At 46.7% G+C, this 21,288-nt stretch overlaps 1 protein-coding gene across 1 annotated transcript in view; it reads left to right on the forward strand.

Annotated features, from left to right (window-relative positions):
* The window catches only part of LOC309570272 (uncharacterized protein), a 104,383-nt gene that overhangs the window by 71,775 nt on the left and 11,320 nt on the right, over window positions 1–21,288 (forward strand). The window lies entirely within an intron of this gene.

The following is a 21,288-nucleotide window of genomic DNA, read 5'->3' on the forward strand; positions in this document are numbered from 1 at the left end:
GTGCTCTGGAGGGCAGCCATGCTGGAATTGTGATTAAGTGTTTTGGGCCATGCCTTTCACTGCAGCCTGCCAGATAAATATTTACAGCTGACCATGGGGAAGCAGGGGGGGAAGGAGAGGAGAGACATCTGTAAATTCTTTGGAGCCTTGCTGTGTTTTAATTTTAATTTAGTTCTTTTTTTTATTGTTTTTCCATCCACACATCATTGTCTCTTTCTCTGAACCCACAGACAGCTAAAGAAAAGGGTTTTGAGAGAAAGAGGTTATTTCTAAAACCTCAGGGAACAGATCCTGCTTGCAGTGACCGTGGCATAAAATCTGGAGCTGTGATAAACCAGTGCTGCGGAGCGCAGACCACAACCTTTGGTTTACTAACTGGCGTAAATCTAATGTAACATTATTGATCTCTGTGGATTTACTCTCAGCCTCATTGCCTCCTCCCTTGTTTTCTTCAGAGCTCTCCTTATCCATGCGAAGTCACTGCCTCTGTGGCTGCAATATGCCAGTAAATTGCAGTGTTACACCCACTTCTCAATGGTATAAATGATTCCCTCTGTTTGGCCTCTGTTCTCAAAAGAAAGCAATTCTCTGTGCCCAGTGGGAAAGCATCAGCCACAGCATCGGCCAGAGCATCTCCTCCAACTGACCCCAGCCTGCAAGGTGTCCATAGCTGAGCCCTCCAAAGAGGGGACAACCTGGAATGACGTATATAAAAAATGAGGGTCCTCAACCCTGGGGGCTCTCTGCATTCTGATCTATGAGCATATATGTCCTGCTCAGAAACATATGCAGGAATCTGTAGCTATAAAAGCCACTGCACCACCCCGTAATCCAGCCCAGATGTGCCTCTCCTTTCATAGCGTGCTCAAGGGACCCCTCCAAGCTAAGGCAGGCAGGGATGGAAAGCATTGTTGAGGTTCTCTCACCCCAATGAAAAGTGACCCTTGCAGAGGTCCAGAGCAAGAAGGCTGGTGGGGACAACCGACTTTGGGATGGGGATTGGAGCATGAGTCAACTGATGCTGGTCCTGATGCACAAGCCAGGAGGCTGGCGAGCTCTGGCCTCTCTGAGAGTCAAACACCAACGTGTGCAGTGCAAACCCTGGTCTCCCTTGAGCTCCCAGAGCTTGGTGCAGAGATTGTACAGGCAGCTGAGCCTCCAGTGATAATGTGGTAGGGCTATTCACCTCCTTAAAGGCTTCAAACTTGGGAGACAGAGGCCAAGTAATGAGACTCTGGGGGGGAATGTCATGCCGATCCATCTGGGAGAACACGGGAAAGAGTTCATGCTTTGTTGAAGGTCATATTTGCAAGTGAGCTACCAGGATCTCCTCCTCCCCATGAGACAGCAGCTTGGGCTTTAGACTTATCCCTGCTCTTATTGGTGACCTTCTGAGTAGCCAAAAAAGTAGCGTTTCAAGAAACTTCTGGGATGGCTGCAAAGTCATCTGGGAAGTTACTCTTTCTGTTAGTGTCATAAAGCTGCATGGCCCTAAATAGAAAGTGTGGAGGCAAAGGTCTTGTCCCCAGGGCTTTGCAGTCTCAGCGCAAAGAGCGCGGTTATAAAGCAAGTCACGGAGTCCAGGAAGGAAATTTATGGCTCGGAAGATGGATAAATAATACGCCAAGATCAACAGCAGTGGTAATGTTGAATTGTACCGAGTGGAGCTGCTCTGCTATTACGGGGCTGTAACAGGCTTGGAACCTTGCACTGCAATGAGCCAACTGCTGGGGAGCTGCTGCAGCACTGAGGCCCCGGCATGGGCACCACCAACACCTGACAACCTCAAGAGGCTGTTTGGATGGCAGAGAGCAGTGCCACTTACTGGGGACGTGTCTTCCCCAACACGACCTTACTCCTGGGGTCAGCGCTGGCTTGTGACGAAGACGGGGGTTTACAGTCACGGTCTCATGCATCACCTCCCGGGGTGATGTGACCTCATGCGGTGCTGATGTGGCTCTGACTCTTCTTTTGTCAACCAGCTGGAAGCCTTTCGAGCCCCCAGATGTAGTGAGAGGAGGATTGGGGTTTGTGTAGCTCTTGGAGGGTGGAAGGAGACAAAATTCAAAATCTTGGCAGTTTTTTGTAGCTCCTCTCAGCTTTCCCATCCATCTCCTTACTTCTGTTTGACTTTCTTCTCTTCTCTTATCCTGGAAAGTAAAGTCACCCCAGGGTTTACTTTCTCTGTTCCCTGCCTAAATTAAACATGTCCTAGGTCACCCCTGCTAATGGATGGAAGAGTGGTGGAAATCCATTGGTGGATGTATCTCAAAGGAGAGGTTGGGAAAACATGTCAGAAGCAGTGCAGCGATAGCTGATGCACTCTTGGGACTGGTGATGGACTCAACAGCCTCCCGCAGGCTTTTCCAGCCCTAATTTCTGAGCTCCTCTGACCCCTAAATTGTAAGCTGTACAGAGCGTGTAACCAGTGTTTAGTCCCATACTTATTCTCCATGTGAACTGTCTGAAAGCAGAATGAATTGTTTGGGGGAACATCCCAGCCACCCCCACCCACTCACAGGCACTGGACAACCAGCCCCTGTGTGTGATCTGAGACACCAGAGACAAATTTACTCCCTCTCCTCGGGGTCTGCCATTTGAATACTCTTGAAGCTCCAGCTCCTGGAGTGCTGTGCTTACACGTGGCTCTCATCTCTCACGTCCTCAAAGCAATGACAACAGGGCTCCTGAGGGGAGAGGAAAGCTTGCGTGTAGCCTTCACAGCAAGAAAGCAAACCGAAGACCTCAACCCTTTAAAAAGAAATCTTACTTTTTAAGAAGGATCTTCTGATTTTGGTTGGGAGAATTGCCTGAAGCTTGGCTTTGACAATCCTCATGGTTAGAAGACCTAGTGTGAGAGGGGCCTGGGAGGCAGCTGGAGAACAAGCTTTTCTAAGATGGCTAAAAGGAGCATGGAAAATTATCATGGGGGGATCCATAGTGGGCAGCGGAGGATCAGCGTTTTTCTCAGCCCTTCCTTCTGCCTGTGACACAGACCTTCATCTGTCCAAACACTGGCGCTTCCCTCCGCTTGCCGACTCAAACCGATGAGGGGCAGCATAGTTCGCATCCGTCTCCTGCAGGGATGGAGAGTTTCCCGGTTCCCTCCGTGTCAGGCTGACTCACTGCAGCTTGCACTGGGTCGGGTTTCAGGGTCTGGGCTCTGCGTGTGTGCACTCGCGTGTGCTTTTAACTCACTCTGAAGTCTTTGCAGGAAATTAATTTGTGTCAAACGATTGGGTTTTGTCCTCCCTTTGGTTTCTGGAGTGCAGGGGCTGGAGGATGCTGTTGATTCAATATGCTGCAGCTACTGCCCTGCTCTTCTGGCCCCACAGCTGCATGTGCCTGGTGCAGCTCTTCCCCAGAATCAGTTAAGTGAGGGGACACCTCCTGGTGACAGCTCAACCCTTTTGGGCATACATGTCAGGAATGAATCCAAAAAAGCAGTAGAAGTTGGTATTCTGGAGTTTGAATTGATGCTTCCACAATGGCAGGGTAGTAAGTGGCTGGATTATCCAGAAAATGAGTAAGAATGACAGGCAGCAACCTTCTGTCTGTTCCCCAGGATCTCCAACATACACATCACACAGCAAATGCTGTAGCTGATCTGTTTGCAGCATCGGTGACACGTTCATGGATCTCCTCGCTCCTACCATGATCGTGCCAGTTCATGTAAGTCAAAAACATTTGATCCAGGTTGGCCCTTGGTTGAGAGTCCTCCGAGAAGGGGCCAGGTTGTCTCCACATGTGACCCCCTCTTTTCTGGCTCGGTGGGACTGATCTCCCTAGCCTATTGTGACAGAGCTCTGTGAGTACTGACCCTGGAGACTGAGCTGATGAAACAGGGCCTTCACACTTCTGTGACCAGGAAATATGAGCCTGGGCCATGCATGCCTCTCACAGCCAGATTTCACGCTCTTTCTTTGAGCTGTGGATTTTTTAATTTCTTGCCCCAAATTGCTGTGCTTAGAGATCCCATTTTCTCGCTAATCTACAACAATTTTGCTGTCCCAGGGGAGCTGTATTTGGGAATTAAGTGGGTCTTGCACTGGTGAGTAACGTGCAGTTCATAAACACTCTGCATCCTTTCAGCTCAATGGCTGTGGGAGGCCATAGTGGACTCAGCTATAGAGCCACTGGAGTGGTGAAGTGATCAGTGCCTCATTATTTTTCCACTGTCAACAGTTGTCTGTGAACCCCACAGGCGAAGTGTCCAGTGCAGGCTTACACAAAGGATGACAAATAGCTATTGCCCTCACTAACTCTCCTAGTTCAGGGCTGAAGGCTGCAAAGCAGATCTCATGGACGTGACCCTGCTGAGGTTCCTGTGGGTACAAGGAAGATATCATGCAATAAAGTTCCTTTCCTCTTCTCTCACTGTGCTTTAAAAAGAAACAAACCCTATTGCTTATAACCACTTCCTGCCCCTACCATTGAACAATTAATTCTGCCACTGTGACCTTAAATTCTGTTGTTTACCAGCATTGGAGTGGTCACCGCTCCGACGGTGTCCTTTTACCGAATGAGCTTTGCTCACATGTGCATCTCTGAGCGGGTGCACATTGTGTGTCACAGCACCTCTCTCATGTCCACCACCAGCGGTGGGGGAACAACCTCCCATGGCATGGTGGGTTCAGCAGGACATGCACGTGTGTCGGGGTGTGCACACGCATGCAGTGGGGGTACCATGCTGCAGATCAAAGGGAAAATGAATCTCTAAAATGTTTAGTTTATTAAGTGTATTGTTGTTGCACTGCCGCCCAAGGTCTTCAAAGGGCCCCAGATTTATTGTCTCAGCACAGTTCAGAGATATTTGTTGTAGATTAAAAATGGAAGAAATAGGAAGGTGGCCAGGCATGTAGATTACTGAGTAAAAATAGAAGCTCTTACATTTGTTTGCTGTATGAATTTGGTTTTGTTGCTTTCTTTGCCCTGCTAGTTCTTTCCTCCCCTCCCCCTTACATTTGTTCCTAAGAGCCAAGGGGTCACGTCTGTGTTTTCTTGTGTGGCCGCATGCAGTATGTCCTGACAGCTCTGCTATCTCTTAGGTAGAAACTGAGATTATCCAGGCACAGCTTTTGGAAAGGGAAACTCACTACAGGCAAATCTGCTTCGCTTTTAGGACTGGAGGTACCGTTTAATCTCAGCCCCTGACTGTTTCTCTTCCCGCAGCTCCTCTGCTTGGAGGAAATTCATCAACTCAACACATGACAAAGAAATTAACTCTCCTTTGTGGCCACAGATTTTAAAGAGAAGAGCAGTCTTTTAGATCCTGCTCAGCTGGTCATATAACGCAGCCCAGAGAGCCTGGGCCGTGGTGTCCAGCTTACTGGCATGGCGAGGTTGGCCTGTCCCTGGCAGGATCTGACCTGGCACTAGCTGTGATGGTGCTGTGGGCAGGCACAGAATGCACCTACACTGCCTGGGCCCATGCAGGGGCTTTGTCTAGAGCTTCTGCCCTTACTTACTACTTACATACTGACCTTCCCCACCAAATCCCTTGACTGAGGCTGGAGGGGGGACATGCCAACCAGGCAGTCTCCAGTCACTCCTTTCTGCAGTGTAGTTGGCGTGCTGGTGGGGAGGTGGCAGGGAAAAGCATGGGCTGTGAGGTGGAGAGATGAAAATCATGAAAACACAACTTCTTTTCACCTTTACTTGCCTGCATTTGGCTCTTTCTCCCAGTTCCAGTGGGCAAATGGAGGTTTGTTCCCACCATCATGATCTGACTTTGCCATGGAATGGGGCAGGGTTGTCCACATTCACAACTGAGGGAAAATATAAGATCTCAAATACTTCTCACCACCTCTTACTGATTATCTCCTGGGCTAAATGTGCTGGATATGTCCTCACTGGGGCACTGGCTATGGCTTGTTAGGCAAGCTCTGGGTCAAGCATTTGGTATCAACTGAGCGCCTTTCTCCAAAAGTTTACACTGCAGGTTGAGAAGACAGCACAAGGAGGGAGATACAAATCCAGAGAGGGAAAGTGCTGAAAGCTTTTGAGCCAAAGATGGTATCGAGTACCTTGTGTTTGATTTGTGGTTCTGGTTCTCCAGAAAGCTTTACTCCAAATGGTAAATTCCCCCATGCAATTCTGAGCCCTACCTAGCAGGCCTAGACAAATTTAAAGGGCTAAGATTTGGCATCCTACATCCTATCACTTGAGTGGAGCATAATCTTCCTGCTAAGTGTGAGCCCTAGCTGAATCTTACAGCCACAGCTATAAGGATAAATACTTCATCCATCTTATGACTCTGCTGGGAGACAGAGCATCCCAAATAAGTCTCCTGCTGGTGCCCATCTTTCAGGGATTCCAGCTAGCCATCCAGTAGTTTTCAGCTGAAGAGCTGAGAACTGTGCCCATCTTGCTGGATACCAGGAACCCCACTCATCTGTGTTTGTGGTGTTGGGTAATCTTATGAGTGCTCACCCCACATCCATCTTGTCACCTTTTACCTCTGCATCCTGCTGTCCATTGCAAAAGCTGCCATGCATTAAAAAATCTGTCTCCAGTGAGGTTTAGGTACAGATTTTAATATCATAATTACAGCATGTAAACAAAATACCACTTGATTATTGAAACCATATTCAGTGAAGCTCAGCTCCCATGCAAGAGATACATATGCATTTAATTGCTGTTAAACCTCTGCAAATGTACTTTCAGTAAGGCACTGGTGTTATTTAACACACAGATCAAAACAACTACTGGAATCTAGAGTCGATGCTGGAGATTAATCAATGTGGGCTTTGGCCATTTCACTGTACAAGTGGTTGTTTGGGTTACCCTTCCTTCATTTTGGCACCTGGTAGGACAATGTCACGCCCATGACATCCAGCTCCAGCCATTGCTCGGACCCAACCAAGTGGTTTCCCTTGAGCTCCCCTCCTTGTGGGAGAGCAGATGAGACATAGATGCCCTTAACAACAGTGGCCAGGCTGTCTTTCAAACCAGCAGGGTCAGCACTGAGAATAGGCTTGTGAATACCAACAGAGCTGGCTGCTGCCGTGGGGACAGTGAGGGCGATGCCACCCTTGCCGGTTTGGCCCCTGGCTGGGCAGTGTGTCCATGACGTCCCTCTCCTGTGGCTGCTCTGTCGGCTGCAGCTTGACTGCTCCCTTCTGCTGCTGACATCTGGAGCAACAACGTATACAAAAGTCTTTACAAAGCAAAAACATACACAGAAGTACGAGATTAGGTTCTTTTGAGCCTCTTCCAGGCCCAGCCTCCCCCAGAGCTCTTCTCTATGTTTTGCTTTGTACACTGGGAGGAGAAGAGCTTGGGTAGAGAAAAAAGGACATTTTACAGATTAATGAAGCCTAGATTTGATCCAGGTGTTGCTTCCCGGGTCTTTTCAAACTCTGGTGACAATTGAAGATGTTTTGCAGAGCCCAGAGGGTGGTGGGGAAGCTTGGGACAGCTTACAGATGTGTGCTTTCCCTGGCCTTTCCAGCCGGACAACCCAGCAATGGCTGTCTTGGGCTCATTGCATCAAGACCTCTGCAGAAGCAGCGAGCCACCTGAGGCAGAGGCCTTGTGGCTTGTGAGCACTGACAGGAAGTGCTCTGGGTGGCAGGGCAGCAGCGGTGGTGGCACAGAGCCTCCTGTGCTAGTCCTGGCTGGGGAGCACCTGGTGAAGGAGAGCAGTGCCCATCTGTGTCTGCCAGTGCTGCCCACCTCACCAGGCAGAGCTTCTGTCACTTCAGAAATACCTTCCGTAACATCTGAGGTGCTGTTAGTCTCATTTTACATACAGATCCTCAAAAATGTTTAGACATCCAATTTCCTGTTAAATTGAGAACTCAGTGCCTAAATGCCTACTTGGATCTAGGTGATCTGCTGGTAACATGTTGTAAGTGAAATTTTGACCTTCCAAACTGTATGCTGGTGGCCTTACCCTGAGGCATCTGTTTCTGCCAGAGTACAGGTCCCCGCTGCCACACGAGGCAGCCAAACAGCTTGTGGCTTCTTCGCGGGGCTCGCCTCTGCCTCCAGCCCAGTTGGTGTTCTCCTGTGGCACTGGGAGGGCCTGAGAGTCTGTGGGGATAGGCTGTGCTCAGAGGAGATAGGACATCAAAGTCCTGGCTACACACAGCAGGAGATATTCTACAGCTTCTCCCCCGCTCCTCCGCCCTCCCAGCAATGGGGTGCCACCCTGTTGTTTTTGGCAGTTCCCAGTGGGAATAATTACATTGTGCATGCCTTAAATTCCCTCTTTTGCAATGACAACTGGATGCAATTTCCTTAGGAGTCTCACAAATGAAGCTCTCACATTGTTGGAAGCCATTCAGTGAGTGCTGCAATATGTTCAGAGGTGGCTGCTTCTCAGCAGGACCCCAAGTGATTTCTAGAAACCTTTCCTTAGCCTGTCGTGCACTGTGGGACCCACTCAGTGGGTGATACAGGGGAGCAGGGTCTTTCAGCTAAATGCAAGCTTGTTATTGCCATACTGCAGAATGCCAAGATAGCCTGGTTGGAGGCACACACTCACATGAGAGAGAGTGTGAAATGCAAACCTGAAGGTTTAAAGATTTCATATGTTGTTGGGATTTTGCTCAGGAAATGCCAAACCAGAACTGAAACCTGCACTTGATGTTTGATTCTCATTCATGCTTAATATAAATATTAGTCTTGCTAACCAAACATTCCCCAGAACAGTTCCATGGAGCTAAGGGTGAGTCTCTGCAGAGGACTTTATGGCCTTGTTTTGGCCTTTGCCTGTGACAGCAAAGGTCTAGATACAGCCCAGGTCTCTTCCGTTCTTGTTGCCCTGTGATGAAAGAGGGAGACTCACCAGAGCAGGCTGCTCGGGGAAGTGACTTTTCAGACAAAATGCATGTGCGTTAAGATGTTCTGTTTGGCAGGAGGGGAGATAGTCCTTTTGATATGGAGACATGAAGGAAACAAAAAATATTTCCCCCAGAAAAAGGCTGGAGGACATGGAGGAAAATGCTCTTCTGACAATGGAAAGCACCATATCCCTCCTGCCTGCACACTGCACTGTGCTGAAGACGGCCAGCATCAGGCCATCATGCTCAGCACCAAGTCAGACTCTGGAGCAGCCTGAGCTAGTTGGAGATGTCCCTGCTTACTGCAAGGGGGTCAGAATAGGTGACCTTTAAAGGTCCCTGCCTGTTGTAACCCTGGGTTCAGAGAATTTAGGTTTCTGGGATATAGTAATATACATGCAACAAGATGGAGGACTTCAGGTATAGGTCAGTTCTTCTTCTTTCTTCTTCCTTCTTCTTCACAAGCCTGGGTGATCTGGTATTGGTTCAAAAAACCCGCAGTGCAGAACATGAATGATTAGTTACTGGATTATAAGTAAAAATAAATTAGTTGGCATTCCATAATTGGGTGATTTGGGCTTTAAAAGACCTTGGCAGGTAGAACTCTGGGGCCATTTCCACCTTGTTAACTTAGAGGCACATTCCGTGCAGCTGTGCTATAGATAAGAAATAATAAACATCTGAGTCCGAAGAGAAGCTCCGCATCTCCTGCATTTTAATCCAAACTCTGAGTAAAAGAAGTCACGAAACAGAGGCGGAGAAAGATAAAAAGAAGAGAAACAGAAAATTTAATACCTGCCAACCCAGACATTCTGTGATTTGGCGCTCCTTTCAGACTTCTCCTGTTGACTTGAGAAGGCTTTCATACCAACACCCCACCAAAGTGCTTGACCACTGAAGGATGGCCTACAATGCCCTTCCAGAATGTTCTCCAGGCAGCTCATGAAAGAGCATGATAACTCTAGAGGCCTGATGAACACCATCTCCTGCCTGTGTGGGCAGATGATTTGTGCAATGTACATCAGGAGAGAGAGGAGAGGAGAGGAGAGGAGAGGAGAGGAGAGGAGAGGAGAGGAGAGGAGAGGAGAGGAGAGGAGAGGAGAGGAGAGGAGAGGAGAGGAGAGGAGAGGAGAGGAGAGGAGAGGAGAGGAGAGGAGAGGAGAGGAGAGGAGAGGAGAGGAGAGGAGAGGAGAGGAGAGGAGAGGAGAGGAGAGGAGAAAAGAATGCCACTAGGACTTGAAAAAACAGGGTCCAGGGGAGGTAAATGACAGACAAAGGAGGACCAATATCTATTGTGGTTGGAGGGAAGGCATGAAAGAAAAATCATGCTTCTGTCATTTGTAATTTGGGAGGGAGGTCTTGCACAGATATTTTGTTCCGAGAGCCTGATCTTTGCCCTATCTGGGGAACATAGGAATTAACTCAAATATTAAGCAAATGCTTTGATCTCACTGGAAAGCAGCTTGTACTTATCTGGAGCAAGTGAGGCCTTGGGCAAAATCCCATGTCAAACAGCACCTTGGGGAAACTGTGCAGATGGTTCTGGATAAAGAAATGCCATCTCAGTCCTTGAGCATGTCGGGAAACAAGCTGCCTGAATGGCTGAGTATGGAGGAAACCGGCATGGCCCAATAGAGCAGTGAGGACATTTTGGGAGCTCTGGTGGGCTATGATGACCTGAGAGTCAGCTGTCCCACAGTGCTTGATGAGCAGAGCTGTCCTTCCAGCAGATGTGCTGCTGTGCAGGTACTGCTGTATTTGTGTCACTGTTTTTTCTCATTTCCTGACAGTGGTAGCACCTCAGGCGTCCCTAGGCCATCTCTCTGTGCTCTGACACAGCACAGTCCTTGCCAGGCCTGTGCTGTGCACCCAACAGTGCTCAGCAGATGTGCAAAGTGCAATACAAACCATAACCTTCCTGCATTCGCAGTCCAGTGCATGCAATCAAACCTGGGGAATGTAAAGGAATAAACAGGCACTCATAGCTGAGCTTCACTTTTACCTGGGCCTAAGTACAAATCACTGTAGTGACTGTGACATAGGATGCCTTCAGTTTATTCAGGACAGGCTGGGCAGACCTTTGAGTAAAGCACATACAAGATGCTAGTCTAATGTTTACAAGGCAGAAACCAGAAGAGCAGGATGGGAGCATGGTAAGCACATGGTCCTGAGGTATTCCAGGTGCTCAAACTCTGCTCTGCTATTCAAGACTCCATGGGACCTAAGGACTGCTGCTGGCCTCTGAGGAGTTCATTGAGGCTGTACTCATTTCTGTGGGTGCTGCAGGATTGTGTTCTGCACAGCATTGCAGGCTGGTGCTTTGGGACACTGCTGACTAAGGGCTTATGGAGCAGTGGGGACAAGGGAAAAATGTCTCAAACTCAATAGATTCAGTAGAAAAAAAAATACCTTTCTGCATACAGGGTGGAATATGACCGTGCTGGTCACGCTCAAACCCTACAGGTTTGAGCAGCTACAGGTTACAGTGGCTTTCCAATACCTGCCATAATTTCTTTCTTGTTTCACAGCTTAGTTTCTGTGGGAAGAGGGAATTCACCCCAGAAGGAGGGAACCAGGACATTCTCTCTGTTTCTATTTCATTTCCCTCAGTGATTGTTTATTCTTGGGGACCATCACTACCCATCCAGTCGTCAAAGCATCAGGTTGTCATAGTCAACGTCTTGGCCTTGGACCGTAACCGCAAGAAATGGAGGAGTTCACTTTGCTGTGGACCTTCTGGGTGTTGGCAATATTTGGAGATACAGTCCCATACTGGTGGTGCCTGTGTGGTCTAATTACCCTTTATTGCTACTCTCGCCTGCCCGCTTACTTCCGTGTTAATTTATGTGTCCCAAGATGCGCCTGTGCATCTGTTCCTTATTTCCTGGGTATGCATTTATGTTCTTGCTGAGTACTGAAAGGGAAGGAGATGAAATGCATTGAAGATCTTGATTTACAGCTTCAGCATTTCCCTAAATCTGTTAAGAACTGTGTTCTCATCTCCCCATCCTCTCTACCCTCTATGATAGCAGGGAAACATTCAGCATGGCAAGCTGGAACACCAAAGCAGAGACGGATCTCTGTCACTTCACTGACCACAGCCGATAATGGGCATTATCTGCCCTGCACCCAGTCCTGAGTGTACTTTTGGTGATATCTTGACCCTCTAGTGCAGCATTGTACGCTCACCATTTGGTTCTTCAACAACTCTTCTGTGTTATTTTGAAGTTGATGACGTGACTGGTGGTGGTGATACACAGGGGCTAGTCCGGGATGTGGCTTGTCTAAGGCAAGGAGGAAAAGATGGGAGCAGGTCAGAGCAACTTCAGCTCAAACAGCCACTGCCCTGCCTGACCCCACGGCTGCCCAGCTGCCTCTTCCTTGTGGTGCTTTGCTACAAGGAAGAAACTTCTGTCAGTGGAACAGACCTAACCTGACTCCACAATGAATTTCATCACATTTCTTCTCCTTCACTTGCCGTGCTTTGACCAGCAATGCCTCATGTGTGCAAGCCTGTGCTGCCAGAAGAGAGGGGATGACTCACAGGCAAAGCTCAGGAGAGGATGATTCCCTGAACTGAGTGACACCCAGACTGCTCTGGGATGTCATAGCCCAGACTGGACTGTCCTATCCACTAAGCCTTTGTGTTTGGTTTTCCCTACCCAGTCAGTATCACAGGAGAAGCAGCTGCTGGTTGATCCAGAAGGTTGATGTCAGTGGTTGATTAGGAAAACTCTGTCAGCATGCAAGTGCCTCTCAATCCCTTGAAAAGGGACTTCTTTTGGTAGTGGATCCTTTCTGGTTCCCCAACAGCACATACTTGCCAATCCATGCTGCTGTGATGAGAGGCGCTTGAGTCAGCTGGGAAAGCGCATCCAAGAAAGGTCACTGAGATATGTCATCCCTTCCTGCTGCTTCTGAGGTCCTGTATGATGAGTAGCAAGCTTTCCCAAGCAGGGATTATGCCACTCTGGAGTTTACTGAACCATTTCTCCTGCGCTTCCCCAGGTCTTTCCTCTCAATTACATTAAAAGTCATGGGAAGAACATTTCTCAGCTTCTGGAAAAGTCTTTATTTAGGTTTATGGAGCAGCTTGCTTGAAAAGGTTGTGTCCAATCACTCTCCTCGCTTCACCCTTGCCTGGGCATGGATGAGGAAAGGAAAAACAGAGACCATCTTGTGCCCTTGGTTGTTTTGGGGAATCCTGCCACTGCATGGGTCAAACCTGTATGCTTGGATCTTTGGGGACCAGTAGAGGTAGGAGAGGTCTGGAGGTCCTCTGGAAGGCTGCTGGAGGAGGCAGCAGGACTTGCACTCCTGACAAGGATAATTCCTGTTGGGGGACTGAAGAGCAAACATCCATTAGCTTTAATTTTGCTGGCAAAGGAAGGTGACAGGAACCTGGGAGAAGCTTCTCCCTCACCTGTGGCACATGGACATTCCCTACCAGGCTGGCAGCCACACTTGGGTTGGAGGAGGGCCCCCATGCATCCCTGGTGTCCCTCCTGGCAAAGCTGGCATGAGCCATTCATGGTGGTACACGAGCTGACGACTCCTGCAAGGCAGCCCAGTGTCATCCCCCTGCTGTGCCTGGCCTGAGGAGGCTGTGCCAGTTGAACCCAGCCTGCTGCTTGGAAAACCCCTGGCTGTGCCACGGGACTAAGTGAAATATCGTTTCCCAGCCTAATGGACAGATTGTTAAGTATATAATGATTTACCAGCTCTTTCACTGCAATAACTGTTCACACATTGTCTCTTTGCCTCTTTCACTGTTTTTATGATTCATGTTGTTTGGTTGCCCAATTCACATTTCCAAAATGAGGTTTCTAAGCCCCAGCCTTTCCTTCCTCCTCTCTCCCCTTTTCCTTTTGACAGTTTATAGGCCTGAGAGCAGTTTTTCCAATCATGATAATATCTTCATGTTTTGTTGACAAAAGGTCAACCTAGGAATAAGCCAAACTGGTTTTAGGAAAAATACTTGCTTATTTAGTAAGGGGATGTGTGTAGGAGATCAAATTTATGAGGGTGAAATTGAATCTGGTTATTTGAAGGATTCTGAAATAAAAGCCTCCCACACACGCAAAAGGGGAAGAACCAGACTTATAAATTGCTTTAGGCTGAAGCAGAATGTGGAAATAAACTACGTTTCTGTGCAAAAGGTAATAGATCCAAAGAAAGAACTAAAACCAGAGCTTAAGAGACAGCAGCCTGTTCACTCCCTCATGCACAGTGCTCATTTCACACTATCATTCCTTACAGAAGAAAGGTCATCATTTTCCCCAGTATTTGACCTTACAGTTCCGCAGCATCCACCCTTATCCATTGGTCGAACACTTGCTCAGACTCAAAAAGGAAAGATCTAGTAGCTTAACTGATCATGTACCCAGGTAATCTCTTCTGTAGGATGATTTCTCTGGTTTGACTTTAGATTATAGTTCTAAAACAGGTCTTGTACCCCTTCTCACGAGAATGGCCCAGGCCAGGAACCCTACTCAGTTCAGGAGTAATTTATATGAACAGCATTGCTGAACACGTGTTTGGAGGGTCCTGTCCCAAAGATCTTCTCTCTTTTCCCTGAAAAGACTAGCTAACAGTGCAACAGGTTAAGTTACAGTTTTCCATGCAGAATATGAAGAGGGAACGTGCCACATACATGCATATATATGTATCTTCATATATTTTAAAACTCTATGTGTGAATGTGCATACACATATGTATATACATATGTATGAATTAGAATCATTCAGGCTGGAAAACCCCTCTGGAGGTGATCATATTTAGTCCCTGGAAAGACAGCCTAACCTGGTTGTTCAGGCCCTTGTCCAGTTAAGTGCTGAGCCCTTCCAGATGTGAAGAAATTTTCCTGATTGGAATTTTCTTTCCTGCACCTTGTGACTGCTACCTCTGTCCTACCACTGTGCACCTCTGAGGACAGTCTGACGTACACACGTATGAGTACATCTGCAGACCCACACGTGTACACATATAAACACACACACAAGGTTTCTTTTGTCCTTCCTCTGTGCATCCAAGGGATAACAAGCAAGTGGAGTCTTGCTCTGGCCCAGTGCAGCTATTCCTGTTTCTAGTAAACTCCGAGTGACTGTGGGGAGGATCTGGCATTTTCTTCTTTCTCCTGCTGTTGCACAGCTCCAGTTCCTTTGTATTATTTAGACACATGCCCCCCTCATGGCTTAGGACATGACATTTCTTTCCTCTTTAAGCATGATTATTACAAAACACAAATTGGAGCAAGAACTACAGTTAAATAAAACCTTCTTTAATGAAGTCCCATTGACACTGGATGCTTGTTAAAAAGCACAACAGAACATTAAGCAAGTCTTTGCAGCTATTAGAAAGGAAGACAAGCCATTAGTAAAAGAGTTCAACTGGTTTGGGTTAATGCTACTGTCATGCATGACACATTTTGACAATTTCTAGATAAAGAGGCGGGATACAACAATGAAATCCAATTTGCTGGAGATTTTATATAATTTTAAGACAAGATAACAATATTGTTTTTAGATACTCAGTATTGTTTGTAGATATTCTGCCTCTCTTTCTGTATGTAGCCACCACAGATCAGCACTATAGGACTGGAGATAAGCTATCATCAAATCCTGCTGGACAAAGGACTTGCTTGGGCATAGCAGCATGTCTTGGGCTTAGAGCCATTAAGAAGAATGAGGCCAAACTATCTCCCAGCACAGAGGCAAAAATGATGAAGCTGCTTGATTGTGAAATAATCTTCTTGCTGGGAAAGCTGCTTGGGATTTCATAGTTGTTCTGTCCTCAAACACACCACAGCTGGTGTGACCTAGCCTGTGAACGGATGATTAGAGAGAAATATATGACTAGTGTTCACAGGCATGGAATCTATTTCTGATAGAGGTAAATGGAGATTAATCTATCTGTACCTGTGGAGCTCCCAGCCAATTTTCTTCCTAATTGATGTTAGAGGTTTTTTTATTCATGCTGTTCTCATAACATGAAGCAATCATACAGTCAGAGCTGTAACCTCTCACCATTATGCTTTACCCTAAGAAGACCACATCACATTTGTCTTTGGAGAACAACCAGGGCTTATTCCAAGAGGATTTTAGTTACCCCAGTGCCACAACAGCTAACTAGCGTAATTTTTTGGGCATAATAAAATTGTATCTCCTGCCCATTTGCTTTCAGGGGCCTATCTAAGTATATAGACAGCTTTTGTGTAGTAATTTGATGCATAGCTTAAATTCTGCCATTTTCTACACAAGAGAGATCCGGTCATCCTCCCCTCTCTCCCTCCCACTCCAAACACCAACCCCATCTCCAGGGGGAGGAGACATTTGGTTGCACCTGGCTAACAAAGGTCTTCACAAAGGCCCTAAATGTACTGTCAGTGTCTTTCAGAGAGATCAGGGTTTTACTCACCGAGTACAGCTGCATTTCTGTGAAACTGGACACATTTTACTGCTGGATGTGTCAGGCAGGAAGAGGTAAATGCCATAGGGAAGTCAGAGATTGGGAGTGGGTCAGGGTGCAATTGTAGTAGCTGATTCTGCTTGGGCCAGAGCCTAAAATGTTTAATACTTGTCTGTGTGTTTTGAGCAGTTGAGGAGAATGTGCAGTGCATCAGTGCTTCACAACATGTCTCCTTGTCTGACTGCTTTGCAAGAGCAGATGACAGTTCTCAGGCAAATCTGCTAATTTGGAGGGAGAAAACAATTTCATCTGTCTTGCGGCAAGACACCTGAGAAGCCAAGGGAACTGTTTCAGGAGAAAGCACAGAGAAGGTCTGTGTACTTACAGCTGTGCTTTCAACACTGGAAAATAAATCATCTTTCCACCACAGACCCCATTATAGTTACCCTCACATGTAAGAGCAATTAGAATGTTACTGCCTTGCTGTCATGGAGCAGCCTGAATTGCTGTTTGAAGAGGTGTAATGGGAGTGGGGTGATTATTTGTGGTTGGGGAATAAGGGTATGAATGAGTGAGTTATGAGATTTCAGATAAATAATCCTCTGGCTTTTTGCAAAGAAGTGTCGTCCCACCCCATCACAAGCTGACAGCTCTGCCATTTCCTGCCTGAAGAAATTCATAAGAGCAAATCTCAACTCTTCCCTGACTCCTCTCTGATGAGGGACAAGAAGAAGGGAGAAATTTGGCAGCAGCTGTTTAGTGTTGTGCCACTTCATACTGCTGGCTCAGACCCCAGCAGCCTGCTCAGTTCTGCCCGAATGGCAAACACAGCTCCTGCCCAGGACAGCTGCCACAGTGGGAGCCAGCCCTTCCTGGCAGAGGTAAGGGCACAAGATGGAGCTAAACCCGATTTAGCCACAGATACTGTCCACTTTGTTCTGTGCAAGAAGGACCCCCCAGAAAGAAAGATGTGACAGATTCCAAAGAAAAGGAGCAGCTAGGAGACAACTGTGTGTGTCCCCCTGCCCCACTCTACTTTCCCAAAAGAAAACAAACCCAAAAAATTGTTTCAGGTTCCACTGGGATTGGAGGCTCCTCTCAAAACTTTGAAATACAAATTCAGATTCAGTTTCTGCTTGATGGATGGAAAAAAATAATGGTTCAGGCTGGTTTCTGGTTAAGTTCAACTCCCAGCAGAACCACCTGTGCAACTCAGGAGCAGGACAAAAGTATGAAGGGGATGTTTTGCCATATGGATAAGTAGAGGTGGGCTTGAGAATGAAGAGGAATAAAGAAAGAGGCTCAGCACAACGATGTCCTGTCCCATGGGAAACAATTAAGCTTGAACTGAATTCAATATACAGGAAAAGCAACAGTGGAATAGAGAAGCAGCAGTAGCAGCAAAACAGTCTGGTGTGAGAAAGATACAAGATCAAGTTAAATCAGGAAAGCTATTGTGAAGGGATGGCTTCAAGAGGTATCTGCTAGTCCCTGGCTTCTGCATGAAAAGAAAATGATCAGAAGAAACTCTAAGAAGTCACTGGATAAATCTTTCCCTTTAGGAACTGCCCTTTTGGAGCAAAGTCTGCTCTGCTTGTATTACACACGCCAGCTCTTAAAACCTTCTGTGTGTATGAAGAGTTTTGATTCACATGAACATCGATTTTTGTCATTGCATTTAAGCCAAAGTACTGCACACACTGCCTATCAGCCATAGGTCAAGGCTTCAGCCTTGTAAATCATTGTGTGCAGGGGTATAAACATGATCCATACAACAAGAGAAGCTCTTTGCCTTGGGTCTTGGGGTGCTGGTGAGCCTTCTAGTGAGCACCCTCATCATTGTCCAAGCACCCTCATCACTTGGGCCAGCACAGGTGAGTTTTGATCTGCTGTTCCATGAGCCAAATCTCCATTAGATTTCCCTTGAGCAGTCACCTGCAGGTGGATTCATATCATATGCCATGCTTAGCCTACATATCTCATTTCTGGGTGTTACAAGAAACTGGATTAGAAACAGGTACTCAGCATAAACAGGTGAGCTGCTCAAAATGCCCTAAGACTGCAGTTTCAGCAGACTGCATCCAGCAAAAGAATAAACTTGAGTTTCAAGTGGTTTAACAGGTCAAAACAGAGGAACAAAGTAATATATTCATGGTTGAAAGTGTGCATACACCTGCATATACATCCACACAGCTGCACAATCAACAAAACACTTCCACAATTTAAAAGCATAATTAAGCAAATCAGGCTGATATATAGGTATTTTCTTTGACTTAAAGAACATTTTTAGTGTCTTACCTCACATTCACTTCACTGAAAATGAAACTGAGAACTCTTAAGACAGCGTTTCATTTTCAGAATGTAAAAAAATAAACCTAAAAATGTCCCCCCATATCAAGTCTACAGCTATGCTGAGTGTGTATTCTGTACCTCAGAACAGCAGAATGTGATGCTACACAAGTATCAAAAATATATACTCTTTATGCATAGAACTGCAGCCAGCTGCCCAAACATTAGGTGCTCAAGGGCCTTAGGGCATTGATGCCTCATAAATTTGAGAGTATTTATTAGGTGAATACAGAACTGGAAGTTTTGTAGCAGTGGAAAGTAAGTATGATAATGAGGTAAACACATGTTCCAAAGAAAATACGAGCTAATCGTGCCCTCTGTGCAGGAGACAGCAGCTTTAAACAATCACTTTGGGAATGGTGGAGCAAGGCCTGCGAGCTGCTACAGGATGGGCAGCTCGTTAATGACATCTCTCTGTGTCCTGGAGCTTTTTAGTGCTGTAAACCCAGTTTGACTGGGTTAACCAAATAGGCGTTCTGCTTCTTTGAATGCTTGGAGAATCTTATGAATACTCCTTTCTGTTCTAAAAAGTGGAGTGTTACATGTAGCTTCAGTTTTCCTTACGTAAGTAAGAGGAAGCATCCTTCACGCACCATAACCACAGGTACAGCCGGGATTCCTCCTTGGGTCGGAGGACACATCAGGTGGGGTGAGGTCTGTGCATCGTGAGCTCCATCTGGAGGTTGTTTGCTGTAATCTGTGCTTTTGGAAGAAATGGAGAGAAAATGCAGCAGTGCTGGGCCAAAGTCACCAAGTCATCTCGAAAAAAATGACCTTGCAAACCAGCAGGAAACCGCACATTTTTGCCGTGGAGTTAGTGCCAGATGCCCCATGGGATGAAGGAGTCCAAAGGAAAATTGAAGGAGAATGAGAGCTTAAGGAGACATGTGGACTTTAGTCAGCTGCTTAATGACACAAGTTTCAGGGCTACGCTTCTCTAAGGCCAGAGGCTATAATGGCTGCTCCGCTGTCAGCCAGCTTCTGAAAGAAAAAACATGTCTGCAATTAATTACCCAGGGTGTTAAACTGATGTGCAAGCAGAATTTTCATTTTCATAGACTCTTTACATTTTTTAGTCATGAAACTAAGCAGTCTTCCCTAAGTTGTGGGTGTCAAGGGCTACAAAAGTTATTTCCTCCATTTTTTCAGCACTGTTTAAAATCAGTTACATAGGCCCTCTTCCACAAGGGGATTATTAGAGGGTGCACAGTGTGGTGCCTAAGGAAAAAAAAGCAATTCTTGACATGCACACAGACCATCAGGAGATCTTTGACTTGCAGGAAGAGCTGAGCTACTATTGCCAGCAAGATGGAAAAATTTGGAGGGAGGCCTGCAGATCATACAGAGAGATGATTATGGTGATGGCCTGTCACACAGTGGATGAGAAAGAGATGAAAAGGTGAAGCTTTATTGCTTTGTAGATCTCTTTCTGTGTAATATGGTGACCTCTACTCCCATGTCCATGTACTGGTTTATAGCTCTTACTGGAAGAAAAAGGTATTTGACAAATGACATACGTACCTGGCCCAAAAGGAGAATATTCAAACCTGTCATGCATTGCACAGCTGTTGGGTATCAAGTGAGAAACTGCTTCTGGGGTGGCAAAGTGATCAGCAATGGGAGGACAACAACTTTCAAATATAATGGGTGCTTTTTCCATGGTTTTATTGAATGCCACCATGAAAATGACTGGAACCATCCAGTGGGGACGACCTTTGGGTGTTCATGTTACACAATCAAATGAAAGATGGATGGCCTAACGAAAGCAGGGTTTACCATCAGATCCAGATGGGAGCACAAGTGAGCTGCTATGGAAAGAAACAGATGGGGAGCTCATGGTCTTAGCCAGGACCAAACTGTCCAGGCCCTTATCCCCAGAGATGTGTTTTCTGGCAGCAGGTCAATGCCATTTGTCTGTACCACAAAGCAGCCCCTGATGAAAAGATACACTGACCACCTACTTTAGACTGGTAAAAATAAAGGTGTACTTACATGGGCTCTTTTCCCTAGTGCTTCTCATGAGCATAAATGGAAAATTATTATTTTCCCTGTCTGAAACCTGCCAGGCCTGCTGCTGATGAATAGAAGTCCCTTGCAGTTGCCTGGTATACCCTGGAACTGAACAAGGCTCTGGGGAAGGGCTACAGCTGTGAAACCCATGAGGTCTGGCATTTTGAATAGAGAGGCAACAGCCTTTCCTTGCATTGCATAAAGATATGCCTCTGCCAGAAGCAGGAAGCTTTAGGCTGCCCAGCCTGGTGTGCACATGCAGACAAAACCCTGCTACATATGCTGAGGATTACAGGCAGAAAGATGCTGTTTTGTAGCTTGAGCTTGTTAAGTAAGGAGTTGTATAGTTATCCCTTCACCCCGGCTTCTAACGTGCCCTCCTGTGATTTGTCCATGAGGATGCAGCCACTGGCTGGTGGAAGCACACCAAAGGATGTGTGTCCTTGATCTGCAAGACTGCAATTTCTACAGTTTTCCTTGCTCCTGTATGGTTGTGCCTACAGCCATTTAAAACCTCAGACATCCTACATGACCATGCCTTTACCACAGCACAGGCTCTGGGACAATCCTGAGTCACCCAGGGGATTCTCCCAGACAAAGATTATTTATTTAGGTGAGCTGATGAGTGATGGCCGTGTTACTGAGCTGGAGGCTACAGGTCCCAAGTGCTGCTTCGAAATTCAAAGCTGGACTTGAACTGCAACAAACAGAAGAGATTCATTTTTCTGTCCGA

Source organism: Coloeus monedula (genome assembly GCF_965178545.1).
Source record: "Coloeus monedula genome assembly, chromosome: 2".
NCBI lineage: Eukaryota > Metazoa > Chordata > Aves > Passeriformes > Corvidae > Coloeus > Coloeus monedula.